Source organism: Danio rerio, chromosome 5 (assembly GCF_049306965.1).
Source record: "Danio rerio strain Tuebingen ecotype United States chromosome 5, GRCz12tu, whole genome shotgun sequence".
Lineage (NCBI taxonomy): Eukaryota > Metazoa > Chordata > Actinopteri > Cypriniformes > Danionidae > Danio > Danio rerio.
Window position 1 is genome coordinate 10853453 of NC_133180.1, and position 12553 is coordinate 10866005.

General features: G+C 35.5%; 1 long non-coding RNA gene across 5 annotated transcripts in view; it reads left to right on the plus strand.

Annotated features, from left to right (window-relative positions):
- Positions 1-538: 538 nt before the first annotated feature.
- LOC141385756 (uncharacterized) overlaps positions 539-12553 on the plus strand; it is a 227233-nt gene continuing 215218 nt past the window's right edge. For all 5 annotated transcript variants that reach the window (XR_012406724.1, XR_012406723.1, XR_012406721.1 and 2 more), the window contains exon 1: positions 539-811. This is a non-coding gene — a long non-coding RNA (uncharacterized lncRNA). The remainder of the gene's footprint in view (positions 812-12553) is intronic.

Genomic DNA, 12553 nt, shown 5'->3' on the forward strand with positions numbered 1-12553 from the left:
CGACACCCGGAGGTTATTTTTTGAATTACGTTCATTTTTGTATAGCGGGCCAGATTCTGTTGATATTTATAAAAAGCCTCGCGGGCCGCCACAAAACTGATTGCGGGCCGCAGATGGCCCGCGGGCCGTAGTTTGGACACGCCTGCCTTAAACTGTGTAGTCTGTTAAAGGCATTTTTTGATGATTAACCCCTTTGTATTATAGTGCATTGTATTTTGTTTTTTATTTATTTCAATTTTATTATTTTTATATATATTTATTTGTTTTATTTTTTTCTGTTTTTTGTGTGGATGCTGCTATTTGGACTTCCTAGATGAATAAGATATTTCTTTGTTCGGTCATTTGTTATTTTTTCTGTATGTTCTCATAAGATCTAAAAAAAAAAATCATAATAAAAAAATGTTTCACACATCTCCCGCCATCTTCCCGTTTTGTGAATTCTCCCGGAAAACTCAAGTAATTACACCCCCTCCCCCCAGGTCCTCAACTTTTTGGTACAGTCTTCAACATCTACCCCGGTCGTCAACTTTGGTACTATCCAATCTCCGCCGCCGCCCGCCCTCTCTCCATGGCACAGTTACTAACAGCACAAACACCCACCTGTTCTCAACTTCATTACTCAAAATAACCAAGTCCGACCCGCCCTCCAGTTCTCTCTCAATTTCGGAAACAAATGGTGGCACGCACTGTATGCTCTATATCTTTAAATAATGCACAAATTGAGGGAGCAACAGCCATACCATTTTCCCGCCGAATGCATTTCCGCTTCTGACCACAAGATGGCGGACATCCACAGCAGAATCCCAACAGTGTAAGTTTCTAACTAAAGTATTATTTAATTGGTAAATTAACGTTTGTATACATGACAGACATTATTTTACAACGAAATAAATAGCTCGCTAAGTGTTAATCACAGGGTCTGACCAAGAAGTTGAAAAACTAATACTTAGAGATTTATTAAGAACAGCTAAAAACAAACAAATCGGCAACTTCAGTGCACTCAGGATTAATGTAGGGTACAGTGAATGGCCTCATAGACTTGATTGTCTACTTTTTGTACTTTTTAAACGGGCTTAAAGATGCAATCTTAAAGGTTTGTTAAATTCAAATGGTCTTTTTTGCATGATTTAACTTCTTTATGCGCTCTTAGCGATGTTTTCATCCACTCTAGGAGGATTTTGAGACTTTATTTGAACATAATTTACCGTGTTTCCGGTGACAAATGTCATTTTGACATGTTTTGGCAAAACTGGATTTTTTCAACAAACTTAGCTGAACCCTCTGGGCAAATTTACTACCCTTTCGTTATGTTACTAGCTGTTTTTGCCCCATTGACTTCCATTATAATGAGATTTTTTGATTGCAAAGCCATGCCATGAATGATGTAATCATGCATTCTTGTTTGCTGCCGGGAAGAGGTAAAACTTGTCATTTTTACTGTTGATCATCAAAAATGTGGTTTTAATGGAAGTCATGGTTTCTTCTACATTCATTCTTCCATGGCGGGGCGCCACACCAAAATGCATCCCTCCACGGCTAATTCAGCTTCTCATTCAAGGCATTCAGTCATTGTTGTTGATGCCTTTAATAGCGAGTAATAATTGCACCAAACTTTATTAAAAGGTAAGTGAATTATAACAGCGCAAACTTTTCTGTAAGCATAGTAGTGCTTTGTGTTATTTGTTCAACCCTTTGAGGTTACGCTCTGACTGACTGACAGGTGCGTGAGGCCAGCGAACACGACATGGCTTTCAGTTTTGATGAACACGGTTTCCATAATTTTGATTTATTAATAGATTAAAAAGTCTATGGTTCTGCATCGAGTGACTTGATCTTGCTGGAGTTTATAGCCTTTTCACTTTACTTCAGGACGCATTAATGCCACTCTGTGGGTCTATTGGAGACATTCATAAATATTGTGAATGAGGTGTCCTGCACAGTTTAACTCCAAATGTAATCACACACACCTGCTTGTATATTTCTAGTGATCTTGAAGACACTGATTAGCATGTTCAGGTGTGTTTGATTAGTGTTGCAGCTAAACTGTGCAGGACACCGGCCCTCCAGGACAGAGTTTACCCACCCCAGGCCATGGTCTTTAGCCTCCTTGGTAGAGCAACCAACTCCCATGCGGAAGGTCATCGGTTCGATACCAGCTCGGAGCGGGTTGGGTAGCGTAGGACCAGCGGGGTTACAAAAGCGCAAGAAAATCTGCACTTGAGCATCGTATATTTGAAGAAGTTTTGTGAATGACAAGAAGTTTTGTGCGTGACAAGTTTTGTCACAAGTGTTGACTCACAGACGCATCACTGTATTTTGTATGATTTCTTAGACTGATCTTTATATCAAAGGATAAAATTACATCTGTACTTTATTTATTTTAAAGGCTCTTTTAGGTAAATTACTATCCTGTCTTTCTAATTTATTAACATTTCACACCAACAACCAACACACTAGATCTGGTTCATGTATTCGTCTAACAGTCCCAAGGATACTGTCAGAACTTGGCAAGCATGCTTTTTCCGTTTACGCTCCCAGGGCTTGGAATGACCTGCAAAATAGGCTCAATCTTGACACACTTCCGACTCAGAGTACTTTTAAGCATCTTTTATATAACATCTTAAAGGACACCTGTTATTGTTTTTTATGATCTGATGTTTTTATGAACGGTGATTTTGTAACTTTGTGTTTTTGTTTTTGTGATTTTTATATGAAACTTTATGTGCTGCCTGCCATCTTGACCAGGTCTCACTGGAAGAAGAGACAGTACTGTCTCAATGTGATCTCCTGGCTAAATAAAGGAAATAATAATAATAATAATGAGCAGATGAAATCGGCGCGCAAGCAAAGAGATACGCATGCTCGTATGGCATAAATGCGATCTCGACTTGTAATACCGCACTCATGACATTTCTCATTTGTTATTGAAATAACGCCATATGTAGTTGGTAGATTTGTGTAAAAGGCCTGCCGTCACAGCTGGAAAAAATCCTAGAGGAAACACTGGAAGTATAATGGCAAAAACAGCCATGAACATAACGAAAGGGTAGTCAATTTGAGCAAAACACAAAGGTTAAACATTTGAGGTCAAAGTACAATCCAATTAGACCAAAGAATAATTCAAACTTGCCCTTTAGTTTTTAGAAAGCTAAAACATTATATATATTTTTAGTGTAAGTCTAAAGGCTGGACACCACACTGGGATAAACGTAGAAGTCAACTTAATGTATATAACCATTACTCCACAATGTCTGTTAACACGATACTAGCATGACTAGGCTACTGCACTTTCTCTGAAGTGTATTTATTTCTGTCATGACCTTGTAAGCCAGTCAACCCAATAATTTTCACATAATCTGCACAAGGACACCAGAAAAGGTCTGTTTACACAGAGTGAAATCCACTTGCAGGATTTATGTCTGGAAAGCATAGCCACTGGTTTAGCCATTTAGAAAGTTTGCAGCTCGAATATTGAATAAAAGAGTTAATATAAGCACTTTAAAAGGTGTCACATGTCTGCTTTTAAACCTTTCGGAAATCCCATCGACATTCATTGCTTTGTGTGATTTTCATGGCTTGTAAAGGAATTTTCTGTCATTTTTAGGGTGTGATCTAAACGTTGCTCTCATGCAATTTAAACCAGAAGCTCAGACTTACTCAAACTTTATCTGACTTAAATATTTAAAATCAACACAGAATCCAGATATACCTTTTATTACATTTTTGTGCGTAAACCTTTGTGTGATGCAGTCAAATTCCCATTTCTCTGTTCGGAAAATTTCACCAATCAGAGAATCAAAAAACATCTTTAGCTCTGCCTACTCTGAAATGTAATAAATAAATGATGTAATTGAGTCTCTCTATGCTCTCAAAATAGTTTAATATTAGTAAAAATGTGCATTTTGCATCAAACGTGAAGTAGATTATCTCTAGATACAACCAGCAACTGTAAACGTCTCGGTTGGTTTTAATTTTGCTGGCTTATTTGCAATGATTCATGGCTTTTTGGTTCGGTCATTTAAGAGAATAAAGGGATAGTTCAACCAAACATGATAATTTACTCACCATTTACTATTTCTTAAACTTTTTATAAGTTTCCTTCTTCTGATGTTTTGAAGAAAGCTTAAATCCAGGAGCCATTGACATCCAATGTAGAAATACAAATACGGGGGAAGTCACAGGTTTTTGAGATATTTCAGACTATCTTATTTGTGCTCAACAGAAGAAAGTCAAACTGATTTTTAACAAGTGAAAGGTGTGTAAATAATGAAAGAATTTTCAGATTTGTGTGAACTATACCTTTAAGTACAGTATCTTTATACCTTTGGTCTCTTGTAAGGTTTTCTAAGACTTCAAGTCAATGTTCATAATTAGGGATTTCATATATTGTTTTAGCATTGATATCGCAATGTGATCACCCGCAATAGTCTCATAGCAGGATATGCAAGTTGAGTTTCTATTATACTTTATAATTTGCTTATGGTTTTGACGCCTGTGGTTGTATAATGATTTTAAAAGCATTCCGACATATGAAAATGGTACCATTTGTCCCTTTATAAATGATTAATTTTATTTAATTTTATTTTTATCATTCAATTACTTTACTTGGATACTGTTAGACTTGGAAAACGATAAAACACTTAATTCAATCTTTTCTTGATTGTAGTTCTATATTGTTTATTGTGTTTTATAGACTACAGAATCATCCCAATCGATCTAAGATTATAAATTCTTACTAAATAGAGATATTAAGTCATCTGGTAAGATTGTAATCGTATCACAAAATATATATTGCAAAATAAAAAAGCCCTAAATGAGTGGGACAAATACTTAAAAGTTGTTATAGTCCCTCAAACAAATCATAAGTAATCATAATACAGCAGAAAATCAGCATATTAACAAAATGTGAAATGGCACTTTGGAGTGATGATGCTGAAAATAGCACTGAAATAAATGAACAGTTTAAACAGTTATTCTAAGTTGATATTAGGGGTGTAACGGATCATAGTTCGGAACACGCATGATTAACATTTTCTTCTATTGGTAGATTAATTCTAAATTTGTAACAATCGCAGAGAGATCGCCTCACACGTCATTCAAATCACATGTGTGAAAGCATTTAGGCTTTCCTGTTAAATATAATGATGACAGAAGAAGTTGTCGTAGGTTATTTAGGATGTGGTGTGCTTAGGTTATTAATGGTATTTTCTGTTATTATTTGTTAGGCTGCATTATTGCATTCAGTGTAAGCTGCATGATTAATCATTAAAAGATCGGGATCTCAAAACCCACGCAACAAAACTTATAAATGATGGTGCTTATGTTTATTAATCTTTCCTATCGCTGCATTCAAATCTCTGTTTGAAAAATGCAAAAATCAAGAGATTCAGTCTTTAAACTGTTGAGTTAGTTATGAAGTTACAAAATACTTAATTGCTATATTTTTTTAAATACATTTTTTTATTTTTTATTAATTTATTTTTAATGACAGATATTGCGATTTAATTTACAATTTTATTCAAGCTTCAAGCTGATTTTATTTTAATTCAAGCTTCAGTTTAATAATCTGTAAACCGTGGCAACAATCCTGTGACGGGTCTTAAAAATGACCTATTTTTGAAACCAAGATATTCCTATATTACAAATGCAGTTTTTTTTTTTTATATTGATTTGTCTATTAATGCTTTTGAAGCAGCAGACGCTGTTGTCACACTTGTCAGCACTTTCCTGTTTGTTGGTTCGGTTGCACAATTCTGATTGTGTAGAACGAATGTGTGCTCACTCAATTGTCTAGTTATAAAGCCACGGTCAGATAACACGATTTCGGCATGATTTCCTTAACGTAGGGTGTAATGGGGAGTCATAAACGGAAAAGGATGTCGTGACAAGATGTTCAAATTGCGATTCGATTCGATTTATTGCACAGCTCTAGGTAGCAGTTAAATTATTTAACCAAAAGGTGGCGACAACCAGACCTCAAATTTATGCCACTGAATAAATAGCCTGATCAGTGACTAAAAAATCATAATGTGATCCGAAATGTGAGATTTGTGATCTGTTACACCACTAAAATAATAGTTCACTTTATTTATTATTATCAAATAGATGCAACACTGTGAACAGATGGTGAACAGTGAAACTTTACCAAATATTATGACCAGTATAGTGAATAAATTAACTTCTGTGAGAGATTTCACATCAATATTCAGAGCCTGTCACTACAATTTTACACAACAGTCTTTTCCTCCCGTTGGTAAAGCTCACTGATATTTTTGTGGGAATCAACGTTGGCCTCCAGTGATTTATAACTCACTAGTTTATGCTGGAAACTTTGTGAAATTGCGGCAAAAGAAATCCGACAACTCATTGGATTGAAAAAGTGGCATGTCTGAGGCGGAACATTTTGTGCTGTGAAAGGACCAGTTGAACACAATATGGAGCGACAGCATGTCTGTGTCGCTCCAAGCCCAAAAGAGGGTAATGTTGTGGAAAATGTCCCTGGTTTCTCTTTTACAGAGCTTTGCAAACATTTGGGAGGTTGAAAAAAAAAAAAAACATCCATCCGTACCATTTTTATTCTTGTTTGTCTGACTAATTCTGAACATGACACTATTTTCACTTTGAGTGTCCAGTTTAGTTAAAAAATATGTAAGATTGTATAAATAAAATCATTGGTTCTTTAGCAGGCAGTCATTTAGTAACTTAAATGGTACTTTATTTGAGGATAGTGAATGTTTATTAATGTTTTTTGATATGTAAAATGTTTATTTTGAGACCATCAACACTATATACTTAAAGTTGGGACATATTTTATTTTCTGTTTTTTTATTTTTTATTTTTTGAAAGAAGCCTCTTCTGCTTAGCAAGCCTGCATCAATTTAAGCAAAAATAATACAATATTGTGAAATAATGATCCTTTAATTATTATAATAATTCAGATATCATTCAAATATGCTGATTTACTGTGCATGATACAATGTTGAAAACAGTCATGCTGCTTAGTTTTGTGGAAATTCAATATTGATGAATGATAAATTGATAATGTGGATTACCACTGTCCACATACTGTATGGATTCTTTCTGTTGGATGCAATTCAGTGATATATTTGATCAAATCGGGTTTATTGGTTGCACATTAGTTGATTAAAAAAAACTGGATCTAATCTAACAAAAGTACGACACCCCACTGAATATGTTGAACGAAAATATAAAATAAAAATATATATGACAAAAACGATTCAGGCAGGCCATTAAAAATATTAATTTTAATTGATAATATATTTAGTTTCCCCCACAAGTCCAAAGACATAGGTGAATAGGGTAAGCTAAATTGTCCGTGTATGTGTGTGAATGAGTGTGTATGGATGATTCTCATTGATTGGTTGCAGCCAGCCTGATCTCATGAGTAAACGTAAGTATTTTACGTTTTGTCAGTTTAGTGGCTAATTCGTATGAATTCGTACGAGTTCAGTCGTACGAAAATGTGCGATTTTTAAAAAGGAGGTGTGGGACCCAACCCCACCCCTAACTACAACCGTCATTAGGTGATGAGCAAATCGTACTAAATTGTACAAATTAGATTGTACGAATTAGCCACTAAACCAAAAAGTTATGAATTGCCATGAGATTGCGTTGGTTGCAGCTGAAAAGGCATCTGCTGCATGAAACATATGCTGGATAAGTTGGCAGTTCATTCCGCTGTGGCAACCCTGGATTAATAAAAAAGGGACTAAGCTGAAAAGAAAGTGAATGAAAGAATGAATAAATATACTTTCATTTTTACATCTTATTTTAAATTAAATGTTTTTTATATCATAAATATGTTGTCTAAACATGTTAATGATATATATTTAGTTTGAATATTATAATATACAGTACAGACATGGTCTGGATACCAGAGTAAGCTTTGCCATAATAACAGCACATCATATTACTGGCTATTTTTGGAAGTTAAATAAATCAAATTTAAATGTAAAGGCTTAATTAGGTAAAAGTTAGGTTATTCAACGTATTATTGACTTTAGCAGTTTTTAAATTGCCACAGTAAAACTAAAAGAAATATGACTTCCTTCACACTGTAAAAAGTTTTACATTGGTTAAACTTACAAACTCAAGTTCACCAGCTGCCTTGAAAATGTGAGTCAACTCAACTTAGAGAGATTCTTTGTATCAAAGCAAGATGTTGAGTTTTAGTTAAATATATTGTAAAACTCAACATCATAAGTTGAAACAAAGAATCTCTGTAAGTTGAGTTGACCCACATTTTCAAGGCAGCTGGTGAACTTGAGTTTGTAAGTTTAACCAAGTGAAACGTTTTACTGTGCAGAAGAAGTTACTGTAGAAAATACTGTGAAAAATGTTCTTACCCTGTTAATGATCACATAATATTTGAAAAATAATACAAGTTTCAGTGGAAGGCTAATAGTTTCGTCTTCAATATATAAAGTTAAAGTCAAAATTATTCTGTGATTTTTTTTTTATTTTATTTTTTTTATTCATTATTTATTTATTTATTTTTATTTCCAAATGATGTTTAACAGGGCAAGGCCTTAGTCACAGTATTTCCTATAATATTTTTTTTCTTCTGGAGAAAGTCTTATTTGTTTAATTTCAGCTAGAATAAAAGTAGTTTTTAACTTTTTAAAGACCATTTTAAGGTCAATATTATTAGTCCCATTAAGCAATAATTTCGATTGTCTACAGAACAAACCATCATTTTACAATGACTTGTCTAATTTCCCTATTAACCTAGTTAAGCCTTTAAATTGCACTTTAAGCTGAATACTAGTATCTCAAAGTCATCACGGCAAAAATAAAATAAATCAGTTATTAGAAATGAGTTATTAAAACTATTTTGTTTAAAAATGTTGAAAAAAATCTTCTTTCCGTTAAACAGAAATTGGAGAAAAAATTAACAGGGGTGCTAATAATTCAGAAAGGACTTTAATTGTATATGAACAACAGTATGTTTGTGTTGCTCTAAGCCTAAAAGAGTGTGTAATGTTATGGAAAATGTCCCCTGCTTGTCTTTTATCAAGCATTGCAAACAAGAGGGGAATTGAACAAAAAAACACCCATCCTACCATTTTTTTTCTTGTCAGCATAATTCTGAACTGCACTTTTCATCAGTATCTGCCAGTGTGGTGCAGTTGTGCTGGATTTGAGCTCTACCTGCAGGCATCTGCCGCAATAATTAGAACAAGTCCTTTTCCTCTTCATATCTCCCTGCACTTCTCAATGTGAGCCAGGGATTTGCAAAGCGCTCGCAGAAGCAGCTGTACGGCACAGACGCTGACAACATGGCAGTCTGATCGAGGTGGAATCATTTTACTTGGTTAACTGGAGGCTTGAAGTTGTCAAGGGCCTCATTAGAGGACGACTGCGGCTTCTCGGCCAAGCGCGTTTTCTGCACTTCTGAGCAAGACTGGAAATGGAGGTGCTGCTGAAGATGCAGCTGGTTTCGCTCTGATTTCAACTGTGAACGTGACTGGAAATCTGAATTTCAGTTTACTAGGGGCTAGTGCTACATGCTTGCATTTGTACAGTGGGTGAGAGAGCTTATGAAAACACATGCAATTACAAAAAATGCCAGCAAACAAGACAAGATCCTCATCGGTTTGGCAGCATATGTGTTGCAAATCCTCAATCCCCAATGCAAACACATTAAAAAACAAAACATGCTGCATTTTCTCACTACGCGAACAAATTAATGGCCCGTTTCCACTGAGTGGTACTGAGTGGTACCGAACCGAACTGTGCCGTACCACTTTTTCGGCATCCTTTCGAAAGAGTACCAAACACGAGAATGGGTACCAAAAGGCGGAACTAGACGCACAGCTGAGCGCTATTGGTTTACAGAGATAGGTCATTCGCTTGCTCAACAAGCCAGAATGAAAACAAAAGAGTTTGTTTGTAATACACAGCGAAAGATTACAGCGTAAATATATACATACTGTATAATAGCGAGGCATGGTCGATACGGGCTCAAAAAAACCTTGTCGTCGTCTTGATGAACAGCCACAAAGCTATGGAGTAGAGCAGAATCTACCCTGTGCCTCGTAGTTTTTTACGAGCCAGTCTGAAGCGCGAGCAAACGTGAACAAACTGCCTTGTTTTAATTTTTATCATCACCTTTTGGACTAATATGAACTGGGAATGATGGAATGACTCTCTAACAGAGGCTACATGTGCTGCTGTAAGATTACAGAGACAGATGAGAGATTTTCACTGACTGTAGGCTATATTTTGTGTTGTTTTGAACCTAATTAAGGACGAAATGTATGTTGTGTGGTTTTTCTGTAGTTGGTAACATATCGGAGACTGTAAGGGTCTGTATGTGTTCATATATGTTCATTTATTTAATTATTTAATATAATTACAGACGTTACAGCAGGCTGTTTCGCACTGTCATTGATCTGCAGTTATAATCAAATCCTGTTTATAGAAAAGTTATATTTAAGAAAATAAACATTTATACACAAGTATTTATGTGTGTAAAGCGTTTGTTTTGTGAGAGGTGCTTTTCATATGATATGTGAGTGACCCGTACAGCTTTATTGTAGACATTTCCTCGAGCGAGAATGATGCGACTGAAAGTCTCTGTTGTACACTACGCCCACCAAAAGGGTACTTTTGGTAATGGAAACGCAAGCCTGATAAAGATGACCCGTACCGACCCAAACCGTACCATACTGTACTAGTCAGTGGAAACGAGCCATAAAGGTGCATTAGGTAATCTACCAGAATGCTAACGTTAGCATAAGTTTGAAAAATTATGTCCCTTGCTGTCCGAAGCCATGTCTTCTTAAGTCATAAAAGTGAATAGACAACGATATAATGAGGATAGACAACCTTATATAACACTAGATCATTCACCAGTTAGAAAACTCCATGGAGACTATGGTCGGGTAATATCGACCAATTTGGCATTGTACGATGTCTAATGTAAAACACGACGATGTACAATGGCATCATCGTTGTAAGCGTGAATAATTAATGAATTTATAATAAACAAATTATTTGAAGCCTACCGTTTCAACTACCTGACCAGTATGGTCTTTGTTTGGCCTACAACCAAATCACCTGTCAATCACTTTTTTTCCACGGGAGTCTGGTATGAATAGGCAATTAAGTTATTTGTGTCATTATAAGGGTGTCGACAAACAAAGGAACCTACCAACAGTATCTGACGTTTTCACTAAAATTTCATTACAAGCATGAAAGCGGAAGATTGAAGCAGTGTACTGACACTGAGACACGTTACCTGATAGATTCAAAAGACAGAAGAGTCATTAGATACAGACAAGATTAATTAAATATCACATTTAACAACCATAGTGAGATGAAATCCAGCAGTACATCCTTGATAAACTGTCTGACATGCACTGCTCTCTGGGGTTATGTGATCGGAGTCAGCGGGCCCGAGATGTATTAGTGTAAACGGGGCCCGAGTATGTATTTTCCGTGAATTGGTTGCTTCTGCGACGGGGGTGGGGCAGAGGATTGCGATGCCGGCTCAGCATCATGATGTCTGTCCGTCATCGACAATGGTAATCTATTAACCTAACCCTGATGGAAACACACACTTTGTCCAGTTGTTGACAGGCCAGCGGGTGCAAGAATTATATTTCCACAAAAGTGGCATTGGGGTAAAGTTGGTTTTATATTCAGACTTTCTCCTAAATAATATAATTTCAGAAAAGTATTGTTTGCAAATTCTAAATAGTGAAACCATATAATCATCCATTGACTATAATTTTTATTTTTTATTTAATTTTAATATTTTTTATTCAATCAAGTCATACTATACACACTATTTTAGAACTAATATTGAAATTAACGTTAGAGTGGGAGCACATCACAGGTTGTCACTGTTCAAAAATGAACGAATGTGCGAATATAAATGAGACTTCATCTCGGTAAAGCTGGTTAAGCGGATAAGCACTATTTACTTCTGTTTTGTTATTCAAATAAACAGAAATCAGATAAAAATAGAAGTGCTTAAAATAGAAATATCATTGTTTTACATCACACTGACGTCAAGACAACTAGTGACTTTACTTTCAATTGTGCTCGCTGATACACTTACAGTTTTTCTCGTTTGCTTTGGCCTGGTTAAAGAAAGTAGGTTCCATTTCATTTTCATTATCACTATCCCAGCAGAGCAGAAGACAGGTCTTGCAAATGTGTAAACCCTTTCTCATTGTGTTGACACATTTTCCCCACCATTTTCAAGCAGTCCAAACTCCATTGTTTTAGTTATGGTAAACAAACAGGAACCATCTATTCCTAACCATTAGAAACTACCAAAATCAGTATGAATTCACTGAAGCACCGGTTTGACAATCCTTTACACGAATCTTCAATTAGCAATCAGTCTGCAAACCTTATAGAAACGGTGGAAGGTCTGCGTTGTTCTATGCCAGCATGGATAGAGGAGGTCAATAGTGGCTATGTACTATCAATAGATTTGACTGTATATAGATTTACATGTTTTCTCTAATATTTACAGTATTTTATTACTTTTGTCTGTTTTTTTTTTTTGTTTTTACAG